The sequence below is a fragment of the Globicephala melas genome, chromosome 14, assembly GCF_963455315.2.
Source record: "Globicephala melas chromosome 14, mGloMel1.2, whole genome shotgun sequence".
Classification (NCBI taxonomy): domain Eukaryota; kingdom Metazoa; phylum Chordata; class Mammalia; order Artiodactyla; family Delphinidae; genus Globicephala; species Globicephala melas.
The window spans coordinates 20,078,712-20,097,057 of record NC_083327.1 but is presented as its reverse complement, the minus strand read 5'-3'; positions in this window follow the sequence as shown (position 1 = coordinate 20,097,057).

Here is an 18,346-nt window from a genome sequence, read left to right as displayed (position 1 = left end):
AAGGTTCAAATGGTATACTGGACACTTGGCTTAAAGGGCAATGTACTATAATCAGTAGGGGACTTTTCCTTTTTTCCTTAGAATGTTGTATAGCACATCTACGTGACTGCATATGGTTTAAATCATATTCCTGTGAGTCGTCATTTTTGTGTTTGTGGAACTTGAGGAGGATAACATCAGGGCTGAGAAAGTTGGTGATGCCCTGATTCATCTGGAGACTGTACTGTAGCTAGTGGGTGGGCGCTGTGTGACACAGAATTCCAAGAATTTCCACATGAAGAGAAGATAATAAAGGCAGTCTTCAAGTATAAACATTCCAAAATGGAAGCAATAGATGTGTATGCTAGTCTGTTTCCTTCTTTTCTCCTTTTTATGGGATGTGAAATATTATGGTAAATGGGAGGCTGAACTGGGACTGTGTAATGTGTAGGGGTTGTTATCTACGTAAATTCATCAAAGGTGGGTCTTTGGGTCTGTAGCTGAGATGCTACCTTGCATACTGTGCTTGGCAGACTCCTAGGAACCCACGTTGAAACAGGGAACCAAAACGATGGAGTAACAGCGGGCTAGGATTCTGAAATCCCTTGTGGCATTGACTGCTGATTGCTCTTTATTAGCCATTCTCCCCTTTATGTTCAGTAACAGCTTCCCTCTCCAGCCAGTTTTGGAGGAGCAGGTGGTTCCCCAGCTGGAGAACACATGTGAGTCAAGGTGTGGCCATGTAAATAAGTTTAAGCCAATGAGATGTGAGCAGAGATGTGTGTAATTTCTAGTTCATCTCCTTAGAGAGCACCTCTTTGCCTTGGGTGGTCTCTTCCCCCTTGTCTGCTGGCTGTGAAGTGGTGACAACTGGAACAGCCTGGAAGGCATGTGTCACCAGTGGCGCAGCCACCCTGCAAGCTCTAGACTGCCTGTGGGAAAGTAGTGAACTTCCTTCTTATTATAAGCCACTCTGTTTGGGGGCCTTTTGTGACAGCGGCTAACTAATACAGGAAATGGTATCCAGAAGTGAGGTCCTACATGAAAAGAACTAAAACGATGCTCAGCGGTCTGGCAGTGGGTTGCAGGACAACAGAAACCGCAGGTTCTCCTGCTGCTGACTATAGGCTGTTGAAAAATATTTGGTAAAATTTAGCCTACCATAGCTTGAAAGATGACGCACTTACTGAGTCTGTTGGTCTAGGTTAACTACATGGAAAAACTCATGTAGTTTGATGTTTATCGGCGTTTTCTTGCTGGTTTACAAAGGAGAGATGAAAGCAGACAGGATGAGCCCATTTTGGAAGCAGAGATGGAAAGAAATATAAATCTGCTAAAGGAAAGTGCCTCTGCCTATGTAACCTGCAGGTTAAATTTGGGGATTCACAGGGTTGGAAAAGTCAATTCTTCTGTAGCAAACTTCTGAAGATAAAACTGTCCATTCAGTACTTTTCTCACAAACCTGTTAAGACACCACATCCAGACCAGGGAGCAACTCAGAGGCAAGGATCTGATTAAGGGCACTGCTTTCCTTCCCAAGCTAACTGTTTCAAGTGGCCTCAGGGTAACAGTCATGAAACTGAGGAAATACAGCGAGCAGTAAATAAAGGGAAGAGTCACTCAGCTTAAGAACTGTGCCCTAAGGAGAACTTTAGGAATGGTTATCGTACTTGGAACGTGGCGGAAGCAAGCGCACAAGAGCCTATCGCAATTTTGAGGGAATTGTTCTGCCAAAGAAACCACAAGTCTGGCCTTCAAAAGCTTATGATTTTTCTAAAGCAGCCCTCCCTACCTCCCGAACATGTACCAGCAGAAAGCTGGAGTATTTGCCAGTGACCACTTCTCTGGCTTTGGGGCTACGATGATGGCGAGTGAGAGAAAAGCATCCAGAGAGCAATGCCAGTGACCACAGAGAATACCTGACAGGGGTTGTCTCCTGATGAACAGAACCACGTTCCAACCAAGAGAGTTTCTATCCTTCCAGGACAGGGGGGTCTCCATAAATCCCACCCAGCAGGGTTCATCATTGCCAGGACCATTCATTGCTGTGTGTGTGCCATCCTTCTATGACTAGGAGACGTTATGGCAGCTATCCTGCTCCGTCTCTGCTATTGCCTGTGAGTACGTACGTGTGCGTGTGCGTGCGCACGCGGGATTGAGAGGAGGGGAGAGGGAGAGAGACTAATGTATTAGTCTGCAGGTCACTGAAAAGTCCTGACGGAAATGACTTGCACCACTCAGAGACACAGGGCTTTGAGCTGGAGGAAATGCAGGGGACTCGGGGAGGGTGGGAGTGTGTTCCATATGTGCAAGAAGACTGTGCATGAATACTTGGATGGCCAGAGGGTTGGACTATGACAGAGACTTAATAACTTCCTCCTAGTATCCTTTCTGTGCTTCTTTTAACGAAGAAAGCCCTCCCACCCAGCTAGGAATGGTACTTCCTTATCTCCCTTGCAGCAAATTACTGACCGATTGGCTGTGAGCAGAAGGTATATGGACGATTCCCATGTCATCTCCTTCAACGTCAATTCACATGTCCTAGACACCTTTTTTTGTCCTGATTCTGACTGGGGAATGATGAGAACTGAGGCAACCTTGGAGCCCTAGTAGGGGATGGTAGGGGGGCTCCACCAGGCCTGGATGGGTCACATCCAGCCTGCTGTGAGAGAGTAAGCAACTTCGATGGGGTTGTTGTGTTTGAGGCATTTTCTCTCATATTCCTAAGTTACCCCGGTGTGCTAGTGGTAGTAATAACAGAATGGCTTGCTGGGATGTTTCTACTAAGCCCTGAGGAAGTACGATAACATGTTACCAGACCCCCAATGGAGAATCTCTCTCTAGAGATGGGGTTGTTTGTTGTTTGTATTGAACAGTGTTAGAGAAACAGTGACATGGTTTGTTTTTCAAAATCTTATATATTTAGCTTGAGTACCATTTTTTCTGGTGAGATTGTCATTAGATGTGTTTGTATAACTAATTATATTCTAATAGGACTGGAAGATGTTCTGTACAATCCCAATACATATTTATATAATTAGTTCAACCTCCAGCATTCTTGGAGAACCTCACTGTAAGAGGATAAATTAATGAATTAGTATGAGATGGCCTTTAATAGACAATAGCTACAACAAAATATGGAATGAGGTCTGCCAAACAATGGATGCTGTGTGAATTCTACAATAAGAGTATCACTCACATAAGGCTATAGAAATTAATTTTACCTATCACTTTACCCTGGGAATAAATTGAGAATGTATACCTAGTTAATGTTCTTTTTTAGAATAAATTTCAGTTTTATACCACTGAGGCTGAAAATAGAATCCAGTTCCCTCGGACGCCTATAGGATGACCCACTGCCACATTTCATACTGGGAGAGAGACACTCAAGACAGTTGTCAGAGTCTACTACTTTAACTTAGCCCTAATTGTGGCGATCTAATTTGTAGTGTGGTTTTAGTGAGGCAACGATCTGTGATAGTTATTATTAACTGATTTGAGGTGTTTGGCATCAAAATATCTGACACATGTAAGGAAGCTTGTTTGTGTATGGTTGAGGCATGGTGGGGTAATACACATTCTTATACCCACAAACACACTGATATTCCCAAGACCAGACTCTACTAGACAGACATCATAGGTGTACTAACAGATGGATTAATCATATTTGTAAGAATGGACCCTAAAATGTACTATCAAGCTGGCACTCCAGGATGCTTTGGGATAGGCCAATAATGATATGTGCATGGGGAGGAGATACAACAAAATATCAAAATAAAAATATTTTTCTTGTTATTAAGAAGATTTTCCAGCCTGAATAACTGATTTCCAAGAGCTTGGATTTATAAGTATCATCAGTAGGGGAGCTCTGAATATTGGATATGAGGCCACGCGATTTAAAATTACCATGATCTGCTTTTTATATACAGAGGTCACCGTGGCATCTGACCCGCCGCCCACAGAGAACGCCCACTGAATTGCGGTCTGAGTAACTGCACTGGTTGCGTTAGTCTGACCAGCTCCCTTCTGTCTGCCTCTGATGATGAGGACACATCAGTTGCTGGGAGCTGAAGGGAAGCCCACTGGGTTTGGTGTTAGGTTTGGACATTTAGTGTTGGGTTTATAAACTCAGGTTCTAACCCACTGAGTTAACATCTCAGTCCAGACACTAAGTAATTATTATGCATTGGAATCTGGCACATAGTGTTTTTATGTACAAAAATCTAGTATATTTGGGAAATCAAGCTTAATTGGAATATATCACTTTGTTTATAGCTCTGCTCTGACATCTTTCAAAGTAATTTAAAGGCAGAAAAAGTAAACTTTTACTTTAAACACCTTTCTGTGGTGGGTAGCTTATTTATTTTAATGCCCAGAAATTTAGAAAGGTCATTTAAACAGGGAGTAGGAGAGTCTCTTTCATTTTCTTTATTCTAGGTCATTGGCATTCAAATGTTCTCAGTGCTCCTGTAAAAACAGAGAATAGGAACTTCTCTTTCTTACTCCAGGTTTTCTTTCCACTTTCTAACTTTTGGTGAACTCTGGCTGGATCTGAGGTGTGCTGATGGGGTTTTACGTACGGCTATTTCAAGGACAGAGTCAGTTAAATGGTCTGCAGTGGACAAAGCTTTTCTTATGTTACATTGTTAAATATAATACACCTGCAAATAATGTTTTTACGTGAAGTTTCTCTTATTGTTTATTTGTAGCAGATAGTGGTCTACATAAAACTTCTAGGCTTATAGCTCTACAGGCCAACAGTATGAATAACTAAACTGTGACAGTTCAGGCTTTCTGCCAAAATGTGTGAGAATGAGCCAGAAAGAATGCTAGAGATGCTGAACTTAATGTTTTCCTTTCCCTTGACACCTTTGCTGTCAGGAGCTGCCTTGGCTTTGGTAGTGAGTTTATCCTATATCCATGTAACCATGGAAACTGATGTAGGAGTAAGGGAGTACAGTGATGGAGCAATGGGAGCCATGGGGCTATTTTGGCCACTGTTATACTTAAGTTAACATTTACAGGGTCAGGGCTTGCCTGGTGGCACAGTGGTTGGGAATTCACCTGCCAATGCAGGGGACATGGTTTCGAGCCCTGGTCTGGGAAGATCCCACATGCTGCGAGCAACTAAGCCCATGTGCCACAACTACTGAGCCTGTCACTCTAAAGCCTGCAAGCCACAGCTACTGAGCCCGCGTGCCACAACTACTGAAGCCCACGCGCCTAGAGCCCGTGTTCCGCAACAAGAGAAGCCACCACAATGAGAAGCCTGTGCACTGCAATGAAGAGTAGCCTCCACCTGCCACAACAGAGAGAGCCCGCGCGCAGCAACAAAGACGAAATGTAGCCAAAAAAATAAATTAATTAATTAAAAAAATTAAAAAATATATACAGTGTCATAGAATTTATAAATGCACAAGATCCCAGAGATTATTACATCTTTCACTTTTTTGGTTAGGTTAAGTTGAACTCGTGTCACACCCTGCTGGTGGTGCTTTACTAGTCCCAGTGGTTCAGAAAAGATAGGAGCAGTGCTGGGTCACAATCTGGTCATGTGACCTTAGAACTTTAAGCCCTGTTCTCTCTCCTGGTGTCTGGTTTATCATCTCTATGTGAAATTAAGGAAATACTCCCATTTATCATTGCAACAAAAAGAATAAAATACCTAGGAATAAACCTACCTAAGGAGACAAAAAGACCTGTATGCAGAAAACTATAAGACACTGATGAAAGAAATTAAAGATGATACAAACAGATGGAGTGATATACCATGTTCTTGGATTGGAAGAATCAACACTGTGAAAATGATTATACTACCCAAAGCAATCTGCAGATTCAATGCAATCCCTGTCAAACTACCAATGCATTTTTCACAGAATTAGAACAAAAAATTTCACAATTTGTATGGAAACACAAAAGACCCCCGAATAGCCAAAGCAATCTGGAGAGAGAAAAATGGACCTGGAGGAATCAGGCTCCCGGACTTCAGACTATACTACAAAGCTACAGTAATCAAGACAGTACGGTAGTGGCACAAAAACAGAAATATAGGTCAATGGAACAGGATAGAAAGCCCAGAGATAAACCCACACACATATGGTCACCTTATTTTTGATAAAGGAGGCAAGAATATACAATGGAGAAAAGACAGCCTCTTCAATAAGTGGTGCTGGGAAAACTGGACAGCTACATGTAAAAGAATGAAATTAGAACACTCCCTAACACCATACACAAAAATAACTCAAAATGGATTAAAGACCTAAATGTAAGGCCAGACACTATAAAACTTTTAGAGGGGAACAGGCAGAACACTGTATGACATAAACCACAGCAAGATCCTTTTTTTTTTTTTTTTTTTTTTTTTGCAGTACGCGGGCCTCTCACTGTTGTGGCCTCTCCCATTATGGAGCACAGGCTCCGGACGCACAGGCTCAATGGCCATGGCTCACGGGCCCAGCTCCTCCGCGGCATGTGGGATCTTCCCGGACCGGGGCATGAACCCGGGTCCCCTGCATCGGCAGGCGGACTCTCAACCACTGCGCCACCAGTGAAGCCCGCAAGATCCTTTTTGACCCACCTCCTAGAGAAATGGAAATAAAAACAAAATAAACAAATGGGGCTTAATGAAACTTAAAAGCTTTTGCATAACAAAGGAACTCATAAAAAAGATGAAAAGACAACCCTCAGAATGGGAGAAAATATTTTCAAATGAAGCAACTGACAAAGGATTAATTTCCAAAATTTACAAGCAGCTCATGCAGCTCAATATCAAAAAAACAAACAACCCAATCCAAAAATGGGCAGAAGACCTAAATAGATATTTCTCCAAAGAAGATATACAGATTGCCAACAAACACATGAAAGGATGCTCAACATCACTAATCATTAGAGAAATGCAAATCAAAACTACAGTGAAGTATCACCTCACACCAGTCAGAATGGCCATCATCAAAAAATCTACAAACAATAAATGCTGGAGAGAGTGTGGAGAAAAGGGAGCACTCTTGCACTGTTGGTGGGAATGTGTATTGATACAGCTACTATGGAGAACAGTATGGAGGTTCCTTAAAAAGCTAAAAATAGAACTACCATACCCAGCAATCCCATTACTGGGCATATACCCTGAGAAAACCATAATTCAAAAAGAGTCATATACCAAAATGTTCATTGAAGCCCTATTTACAATGGCCAGGACATGGAAACAACCTAAGTGTCCATCGGCAGATGAATGGATAAAGAAGATGTGGCACATATATACAATGGAATATTACTCAGCCATAAAAAGAAACGAAATTGAGTTATTTGTAGTGAGGTGGATGGACCTAGAGTCTGTCATACAGAGTGAAGTAAGTCAGAAAGAGAAAAACAAATACTGTATGTTAACACATATATATGGAATCTAAAAAAAAAAAATGTTCTGAATAACCTAGGGGCAGGACAGGAATAAAGATGCAGACATAGAGAATGGACTTGAGGACACAGGGAGGGGGAATGGTAAGCTGGGACGCAGTGAGAGAGTAGCATGGACTTATATACACTACCAAATGTGAAATAGATAGCTAGTGGGAAGCAGCTGCGTAGCACAGGGAGATCAGCTCGGTGCTTTGTGACCACCTAGAGGAGTGGGATAGGGAGGGTGGGAGGGAGATGCAAGAGGGAGGAGATATGGGAACATGTGTATATGTATAGCTGATTCACTTTGTTATAAAGCAGAAACTAACACACCATTGTAAAGCAATTATACTCCAATAAAGATGTTTAAAAAAAAAAAAGAGTACTTGTTCTTAAGTAGAGGGTTGGGTTGGAGGCAGGTTTAGGGAGACCCGTTGGGAGTCATTTGTAATAATTCAGGGCAGAAGGAGTGAAGGACTAAAACTGGCCTGAACTATTCCTATCGGGATAAAGAAGAAGCTGTGGGTATACGAGCCAGTGTGGAGAAAGAATTGACAAAATGTACTGATTAGTTAGGGGCTGTGGAAAGAAGAGGGAAGAGATAAAGTTGGCTGTAAGAATTCTAGAAAGGATGACTAGGAGGTACTGTACTATTCAGACCTTTGAGAGAAGACGTTTAGAAGATTCATGACGAGTAGTAAATAGAAACCAGATTTCAGGGTTAAGAGCACATGGCTAAGACATTCAGGAAATGAGTATAGACAACTCTTTCTTCTTTTGAGGGGGAGATAAAATATTTGACAGCCATTTACCTGACAAGGGTCTTGTTTCCATTTTATGTATATATATATATATATATATATAAAGAATAAAGATATTTATTTATTTTGGGGAGGAGTGGGAATTTTATTTATTTATTTTTAACATCTTTATTGGAGTGTAATTGCTTTACAATGGTGTGTTAGTTTCTGCTTTATAATGAATCAGCTATACATATACTTATATCCCCATATCTCCTTTTAAGAGTTTGATGTCAAAGAAAACATAACATGGAAGAGTAATGTAAAGGAGGAATGCAATAGGGATGAGTCTTCGTTTGCTTCTGGTTTATTTTTATATCTTCCTTAGAGTTAAGGGATCCTTCCATCCCATGGGAAGGGAACAGATGAAGATGAAGGGAAATGAATAAGACAAGGAATATGGGAAGGAATGGGACCCCAGGTGGAAGAGTCCACCTTGGAAAAGAAGGAATTCTTACCCTCTGCGGAGGGTTCCCTCAGAAATATATTCATTGACACAACATTGTAAATCAACTATACTCCAGTAAAGAAAATTTAATTAAAAAAATATATTCAGGGCTTCCCTGGTGGCGCAGTGGTTGAGAGTCAGCCTGCCGATGCAGGGGACGCGGGTTCGTGCCCCGGTCCGGGAAGATCCCACATGCCGCGGAGCGGCTGGACCCGTGAGCCATGGCCGCTGAGCCTGCGCGTCCGGAGCCTGTGCTCCGCAACGGGAGAGGCCACAGCAGTGAGAGGCCCGCGTACTGCGAAAGAAAGAAAAAAAAAAAAGTTATTAAAAAAAAATATATATTCACTGAGAAAGGGTGGGATTTGGAGAGAAATTTCCATGGAAGGAACTGAAGGAGATCAGGTCATTGGCTAAGGTAGAAGCCAAGCACGGGCCTGGAGATTTTCATAGAATGGAAATGATTCTGAAAACTATGGGGAAAAGATGGGCTAAGATTGACAATGAAAAAAAAAAGAGAGAGATGCAAGAGCTTTGATGCTTATCTTATTTAATGAGAGGAGCACATATTCCAATTTTGAATCAGATGTAAAATTAGATCCATATGCTATACAAATGCTTTACTTTTATAAACCTAATACTAGTTGTTGAAGACATCTTTCATTGGCAGCAGCAAAGGAAGATATAAATCTTCATTAAAGTAATGTGTCAACTAAGTTCTCCTTAAAATTCTTGCTGGGATGAGGGATGCAGAAAAAAGAGTGTCTTCTATGTCTGTCTCAGCAAGTGATCACAAAGGGCCCTTCCATTTGTCCAGTGCTTTTCAGTTTAGAAAATATATTTGCTCATATAACCTCACGTGCTAAAAGGATAGGAAGGGATAACAAATCTTGAATATAAGTCACACTGGAAAAACATTTCCAAAGAAGAAGAATCTCTTCATACTGAGACTAGAAGTGAACTGCCATTTCTAGGAAAGGAGTGTAGGAAAGAGCATTAGTATTCAAGATCAGCTTAGAGTTCTTCTAAGACCTTTATAAAGAAGCCTTCTCTGGGTTAGGCACATATTCTTGGAGTTTGATACTTTGCCAGTAAATATAATATTTCCTTCTCCTTAAATTTATGTAAGCTGCTCAGAAGCCTTTGGGCTTCTTGAAATTTCAGTTAGGGTTTTCAGATAGTATAGGAATAATTATTTCTTAAGCAGCTTTGAGCTTTTTTCCAGGAATGGTGATGAATTTTTGTAGATTAGGCCAAACTTCTGTGTACACATTTTGAAACATCTGTTGAGCATTTAGGGCAGGCGATTGGTCCTTAGGTCAAGGCAGAATCACTAATCCCTCATAGGGTTCTGAAGGATTGGCTTTGGCCTTGACGCTATTGTAAACACCTGAGTTAACATCACTGTGGCGGGCTCTTTAGGGCCTTCTACCCTAGTTTATCATGCTACTCTTTCACATTTGAAACTTGGGAAAGTGGCTTCTTGGATTTTTCATATGTGGAAGTATTGTTTATAATAATCACTTTATGTTTTATATCCTTTACAGTTTTATACACTCCATTTGCTCCTCACAAATTGCTATGAACTGTACAGGGCAGGGCAATGCTATTTTTTTTCCACAAGAAAATAAAGGTACAGTGAAGATGATTTGCCCAAAGCCTCAGTGCCTGTCAGTGTGGAAGCGAGGATTTGAACCTACATCCTCTGACATTTGCTTTTAACTCTTTAATCTGATACTTTGATGCCTGTTTATCATGGGACTTGATTCCAGAGATGACTAATCTTATTTATATCAGATGGGACCATATACAATTTCCATTCTTCTATGTCTAAAATGGTTGGCTATTGGCAATATCATGTGTTTCTACCCCATATAGGTAGCCAAGTCCTGTGTGGAGATAGTGTAGCCTTTGGAGTCAGGCTAACCTAGGCTAGAAGCCCCGTTCTGCTCCATGTCAGAATTGCTACCTCTACAACATTATTTAACCTCGCTAAGCCTTTGCTTCTTCACCTTAGAAACGCTTGACAGTGCTACCTACTTTAGAGGTCCTTATGAAGATCACATAGTACAGTGTTTGCAAAAACCCTGTCTCAGTACATGGTACATTCTAAATATGTCACCTCAAATATCATTTTCAATACGGGTTAACAAATAGTACTAAAAGCAAACAAGGGTTCAAGAGGAAAAATAAAATGGACATTTTAAGCATTTACAGTATGTTTAGCATTGTAGTTTGAGATAAGAAATAATTTGTCATTCTTTTTAAATACTGTGTGTGCTGTCTTTTAATTCATAGATTATTTGGGGCTGTGTGGGAGGAGAGGAGCATTATCGATCGTTTTACTTTTCTTCCTTTTACATATATATATTTTCTTATTTTCTATAATAAACAAATTGTGCTTTTATAATAGGTATGAAGTTATAAAATAAAAATTGGTTTAAGTATTAAATGATAAAATATCAAGAATGTGAAAAAGGAGCAACTTCCTAAAAAAGTCAATAGCTTTTAAAGGTGAGAAACATGATTTCGTGTTTCTCTATTCTTTTTTTAAAAAAAATTAATTAATTAGGGGCTTCCCTGGTGCCGCAGTGGTTGAGAGTCCGCCTGCCAATGCGGGGGACACGGGTTCGTGCCCCAGTCCAGGAAGATCCCACATGCCGCGGAGGGGCTGGGCCCGTGAGCCATGGCCACTGAGCCTGTGTGTCCGGAGCCTGTGCTCCGCAACGGGAGAGGCCACAACAGTGAGAGGCCCGCGTACCGGAAAAGAAAAAAAAAATAATAATAAATTAATTAATTAATCTGTGGCTGCGTTGGGTCTTCGTTGCTGTGCGCGGGCTTTCTCTAGTTGCGGCGAGCGGGCGGCTACTCTTCCTTGTGGTGCACGGGCTTCTCATTGCTTCTCCTGTTGCAGAGCACGGGCTCTAGGTGTGCGGGCTTCGGTAGTTGTGGCTCGCGGCTTAGTTGCTCCGTAGCATGTGGGATCTCCTGGGACCAGAGATCAAACCTGTCCCCTGCATTGGTAGTTGGATTCTTAACCACTGCGCCACCAGGGAAGTCCCCATCAATAGCTTTTAGATGAACAGAAGTGTTTGATGTTTAAAGCAAAATACATATACCTCTTCCTTCTACTCACTTGCACTCATTTGCTCATTTACACATTTACTCATTCATTCAACAAATTACACTTAACTGTTCACTATGTTTCATGATCTGGGAGGGAATGAAAAGATAGAATTCTTAATTCATTACTGGTTATTGATGATTTATCTTTTTATCAGGATGTGGAAACACCAAGGAAGACTTCCCCATCTTAGGCAGCCTGATGTGTATACTCTCTGTTCATACGTGAGCTCACTGAAATGGATCAGGGCATAGAAACTCAGCTTCAGAAAAATAGTAGATTATGCCTATCATACACTCAATGGCAACGAATAGACTAATTTATAGAGATAAGTAGTCTGCTTGCCGTCAAAAATCTTACAAAAGATGCTAAGAATACATAATAACTGTCATTAAGATTAGCCCTATACTAAAAAAAAAAACAAAAAACAGCCCTATCTAATAATCAAGAGAACTCATACAAGGAAGGATAAAATAGGGTTATAAGTTTTTATGAAAAGAATATTTACCCTGGGATAGAGAAACCCATCCCTGAAATTTAAGGAGCCCTTTAACTGATCAGCAGCTACTAACCTGCTATGAGTTGTGCACTGCACTTGGCACAGGGCCAAAGGATGTATTTCTTCTTCTTCCATCATGGAAGTCAAAGGAAAGGCAGTTCCTGGTTTTAAGAGTTTTAAGAGTTAGTTCAAGGGCATTGGCACTGATCAGTTTATTTTTAATATTGTGATCAGAAAAAAAGGCATATTTTCAGATGGTCCCTGCAGTGTAACAGGCAGCTGAGTCTGAATCCTGTTTCTGTCCTAATTAGTTGTATGATCTTTGGCAGGTCACTGAGCAATTCTGAGCTTCAGTATTCTTATCTATTAATTAGACACCATGGTTCCTTAGACTTAGGATGGTTGTGAAGATTAAGTAAAGCAAGATAGGGAATGGGCCGAGGACAGTATCCAGGACGCAGAAGAGATTCAAAAATGTTATGCCTTCCATTCAAACAATATTTGATGAATGGAATATGTAGTTTTCCAAGACTTGCCATGATTTTAATTCTACTTTTAATTATTTCTTAGAATCAAAATTTTTTCTTCTGTGGAAATATATAACCAAGTTCATATAAAAATCAAATGGGTAATATAATTTAATTTCTTAAATTTATTTTTTTTTCATCTGGCATTTTAGAAAAATGTCTACTTTTTTTTTAAATAGAGGTAGTGTTGCATGTTTGTGAACATTTCCACGTGACATAGGGAGCTATCATTACCAACTGATCCTTCAGTCAACAAATATGTATTGAGTACCTGCTCTGCGCACCGGCCCAATTCTGGGACTGTGTACATAGCCGTGAAGAAGACAGACACGGTCCCTGCTCTTTTGACACTCACAGTGTGGTAAAATACAAGGAGAGGATGCTGTGATAGGTAGTAACAGGGAGTACAGCTCTATACTGGGTAGGGAGGGGAGTCCTCCCTGAGGAGGGGACATGTAGTTAAGGCTGAAGGAAGAGAAAGAGCGGCTATGAGTGAATAGTGGAGAACAGTAAGCCAAATGCCCTAAGGTCGAAAGGTATGTACTTGAAAATGATAAAGGTCAGTGTGGTTAGAGCTCAGGAATTTTGGGAAGAGTGGCTTGAAACATCAAAGGGCTAGCCACGGACCCAGTCATGCGAGGCCTGGTAGATCATGGCAAGGGGTATGGATTTAACTTTTAGAGCATAGGGAAGCCATTGATGGAAAGTCAAAATTGTAAAAGATCTGGCCCCTGGGTTGTAATTTAGGTGAGATGGTCATGGACAAAGTTGGTGGGATGAGAGGTACAGAGAAGCAAATAGATTAGTCTTCTTTTTTGCAGATAGAAAGTTTAGGGTTTTGTTTTGTTTTTTTCTTTTTCTTTGCATGGAATGGATGTGTGAGATAAAGAAGATAGATGAAGCTAGGATGACTTGCAAGATTCTGGCTTGAATAATTGGATAGTTAGTGGTACTATTTACTAAAATGGGGAAAAAGATGGAGAAGACGTAGGATAATTTTGTTTTACTTTGGTGGTGGAAAGATGAAGAATTCTGTTTTGAACATCTTAAGTTTGAGATCCTTGTAAGACATTCAGGTAGAGACATTAAGCAGACAACTAGATCAGACCATATCACTCACTTCTTGAAACCCTCCACTGGCTTCCCATCTCAGTTAGAATAAAATCTAAATTTCTTATAATGGCCGGCGAGATCTTGTTTTGGCTTCTGCTTACTGCTCTGATCCCATCTTCCTCCTTTCTTCTCCTCACTCACTGCTTCAGGCACATTTGTCTTCTTACTCTTTGTGGAAACTCCCCAGGTCATTCCTGCCTCAGGGCCTTTGCACTCACCCTACTTTCTGCCTGAAAATCTCTTCCCACAAATCTTCACCTGTCTCCTACCCCTACTCCATTCAGCTCTGGGATCAAATTTCAACTCAGAGCTTCTTCTCTGGCCCCTCTACCTAGAATGGTTCCCACCTTCAACTTTAACACCCTCTCCCTGGATCCTGATTAATTTTTCTCCCTAGCAGTTATTGCTTCTAACACATAAATATTTCACTTGTTTATTGTCTTTATGGCCTGTTTCCTCACTAGAAGATAAGCTTCGTGGAAGCAGGGACTTTGTTCAGCTCGCCACCATATCCCCAGACCCAGGTTAATACCTTATACATCACGGGTACTCAGTAACTCAATACATATTGAGTGGATGAAGGGCTCTTCAAATCAGAGGGCAAAGGAGTGGTTGAGTCTAGAATATACCTTTGGGAGCCATTAGCATGTAGATGGTGTGTAAAACTCTGGGAGTGACTGAGATGATCTGGGGGAGAGGATGAGGTATGCAGAGAAGATGGCCAAGACGTAGTGCTAAGTCTTTTAGAGGTTGAATCAAGGAGGCTGAAAGAGGATGGAAGCAAATGGAGACTGAGGGGTGATATCAGAGGAGACTGGAAGATCTTCAAGGAAACCAGAGGAGCTTAGAGACATGATTCCCAAAAGTGAGTGCTATTAGAAAGCAGAAGCACCTAGAGACTGTCATACAGAGTGAAGTAAGTCAGAAGGAGAAAAACAAATATCGTATATTAATGCATATATATGGAATCTAGAAAAATGGTACAGATGAACTGGTTTGCAAGGCAGAAATAGAGACACAGATGTAGAGAGCAAACGTACGGACACCAAGGGGGGAAATTGGGTGGGGGGGTGGTGGTGGTAGGATGAACTGGGAGATTGGGATTGACATATATACACTAATATGTATAAAATAGATAATTAATAAGAACCTGCTGTATAAAAAAATAAATAAAATTCAAAAATAAAATAAAACACATTAAAAAAAAGAAAGCAGAAGCAATCTCTTGTTTTATCTTTTCTCCCACAAAGTAAGTTTTCAGCTATCGCATGATGGCTCAAAGTTAATTTCTTCATGTAACTTAAAACTTAGCCATACTGAGACTATTCATTATAAGCTGAAGGTACTAAGTAATTAATCTGCTGTTGTGTAGCGTAATTACAATCCTTTCATCAATCTTTTTTGCCTATTACTGTTTATTGAAATTTATACTTAGAATAAATGTTACCCTTAGAAATACTTTCATTCTTAAATTGCTTCATAAGGTTATTTTTGTTCCCAACTGCCTGTACTTTCATCTTTGTATGGATATCACAATATAGTTGTAATCAGAGCTGGGTAGAGTGGGGTGGGTGGCTGGGTGAAATGAAGGAGCATCAGGACAGGTGGGCTATTAAAGGAATTATAGTTGACCCTCTGTATCCGTGGTTATGCGTCCATGAATTCAACCAACCATGGACTGAAAATATTAAAAAAAAAATTTGGAAATCTCCAAAAAGTAAAACTTGAATTTGCCATGTGCTGGCTACTATTTACATTGTATTTCCAACTGTTACATAGCGTTTACATTGTATTTGGTATTATAGTAAACTAGAGATGATTTAAAGTATACAGGAGGATGCCTGTAGGGATATGCAAATAATGCGCCATTTTATATGAGGAACTTGGACGTTGGTATCCTTAGGGGTCCTGGAACCAATCCCCCACTGAAGCTGAGGGCCGAGGGCTGCCTGTAGAATTATCCTCACTTATATACCAGTGTCTTTAAAGTTACAGATATACTGCAAAGAGATCATAAAAGTTGCTTTAAAAATTGTGGGATGGATATTAATATTTCATCTGCTCAACTAATATAGATTTAATAAATCAACTTATCAGGCTGTGTGCTACTTAAACAAAGCTAAGTTTGATTTGATTTTCTATAACATTATCAGAAAATTAATTCTGCTTCATTGTGGATGTTGCCAAATAATTTCCTTGGTTTTGAACTACTTCAGGGAGGTCTTAAATAAATGGAGCCAAACACGCATTTTCATAGTTGATTTTATCTGTCCTCTAATATCCTGACTTATTTTATTATTTAGAAATGTACTGGAAGCGTCAGTCACCTTGACCACTGGTAAAATCCATGTTATTTTCTTCTCTCAGAGGAAATTTTCCTTTCAATTTAGGTACCGTGTAGTGTTTCAGCACTGCTCTCTTGGGCCACGAAGAAAATACTGCACTCTCTAGTATTACAGAAAATCATATACAATTACGGAAGGCAGCCTTTGCTTGAAGTTATTTCTTACTGGCCCAGGCAGTGTTTATCATTGCATATGGAATATTTTAATTTTAGATAAAATGCTAAAACCATTTTTTATTAGCTTTAAAGTATCAGCAAAATGATTTCTCTTATAATTATTGTTTCTGATACAGGTAGGACAAAGTGTTCTGAATTTGTACCTTCATGTTAATTTCAGTTTGAAAATGTGAGAAGTGAAGGCTTAGAAATCTGTCTTGTCATCATTTATGGACACTAATCTCTCTGTCTTCCTCCCTACTTTGCTCTCTCTCCTCTTTCTTCTTCTCTTCTGTTTCACAAAGATTTAAAGCGGCATGCAAAGATATAAAGAATAAGTTAAAATAAATACAAGAGCAGTAAGAAATAGGAGGCAATGGAAAATATAAAGGAGAGGAAAGTAGAAGGGAATTAAGAATGAGGTTAAGTGCCCAGATTCTCGCCACAAAATCACATGTACTTGTGAGAGGCAGGCTGTGAGTGGAAACTAAGACTTCTAACTGGCAATATGAGGAAGGAGAAATATGCCAGTCACCTAGAATAATCAGCGTTATTCCTACAGTGAGATCAGAAAGACTGTTTTCTAGCCTTGACCCTCATAGAGGAAACACTATGTAGCGTAACAAACAAAGTCTTTACCAACATTCTTGATGATTAACGGTAGGGATCATTTTCCTGTGGGCTTATGGTATTAAGCCAAAGTGCAACTTAGTAAAAACAATTCAGGTTCACAGGGATGGGAGAGTGGAAGGGGTACTTACCGTATAATGTGGTCAAAGTGAAATACTCCCTAATGATCTACTGTAATTTGGATTATATAATATTTAGATGAATGGTAAGTTTCATATCCTTGAGGACACTAATTTTTAAGCTACAGGTTGCATCTGTTAGAGGATAATAAAATTAATTCAGTGAGCGGCAACCAACATTTAAAAAGGGGGAAAAAAGTAGAAGAGTACAAAATAGAAAAATCAGTGTGTCTTGAGAAACGTTTCATGATTTCTTTCAAATGGGTGTACTGGGTCATGATGCAAAATGAATTTCTTACTGTGAGTCTAGTTCAAAGGTTTGAAAAACCCTATATTGAGGCAATTCTCATAAACTGTCTTCCTTGCCTAATTCTGCGGAGGGTACTGCTTGGCAGTAACTGTAAGATGATATCCCTGGGCAACACCTTGAGGACGCAATTCTGAGTTCAGTCATCAGCTGTGGGATGGAGTGTGGGTGCAGCGGTGGGAGGGTAGGGGAGTAGCTCTGGCATACATTTGGAAAAGAGAAATCACTGACAAGCCTTCCACCCTGCGGCATGACAGTAAACCAAGACACTTCACACCAGGGGAGCAAGAGGAAGGTCTGCAAAACTAAATTCACAGCTTAGTGTGCAGCCTCATCTATAACCTAGTTAAACACTGAGAGTCACCCATCCAAAATAATAATTTAGGTCCTTTTTACAGGTGATAAGTAGACTGCAGGTCTCATAATAAGTAATAAGTTGACTGCATAGTTGTGATAAAATCACAGAATAACCTCTAGACAGGTACCTTTTGTTTCCACAAGGTAAGTCTCCCTGATGCTAAAGATTATTTCAACTCTCTATAATTTGATTAATTTCATCAACTATTATTTAAAAATTCAACCTATGTCACTCTCACAAACTTCAAAAGTAATTTCCTGTGTGTTGAAGTGAAACCATTAGAAATGTCTCAGAAAATATGACTTCATACGTGATAATTCCTACATTCCATTTGCCCCATAATTAAACCCATGAGGAATCACATAAAGGGAGGTTATAACACTGCCTGTCTTATAAGTTATTCTAGTTTTTTAAAAAGATTTACTTGGAAATAAGTCAGATAGAGAAAGACAAATACTGTATGATATCACTTATGGGAATATCTTGGGAATCTAAAAAGTACAACAAACTAATGAATATAACAAAAAAGAAGCAGACTCACAGATAGAGAGAA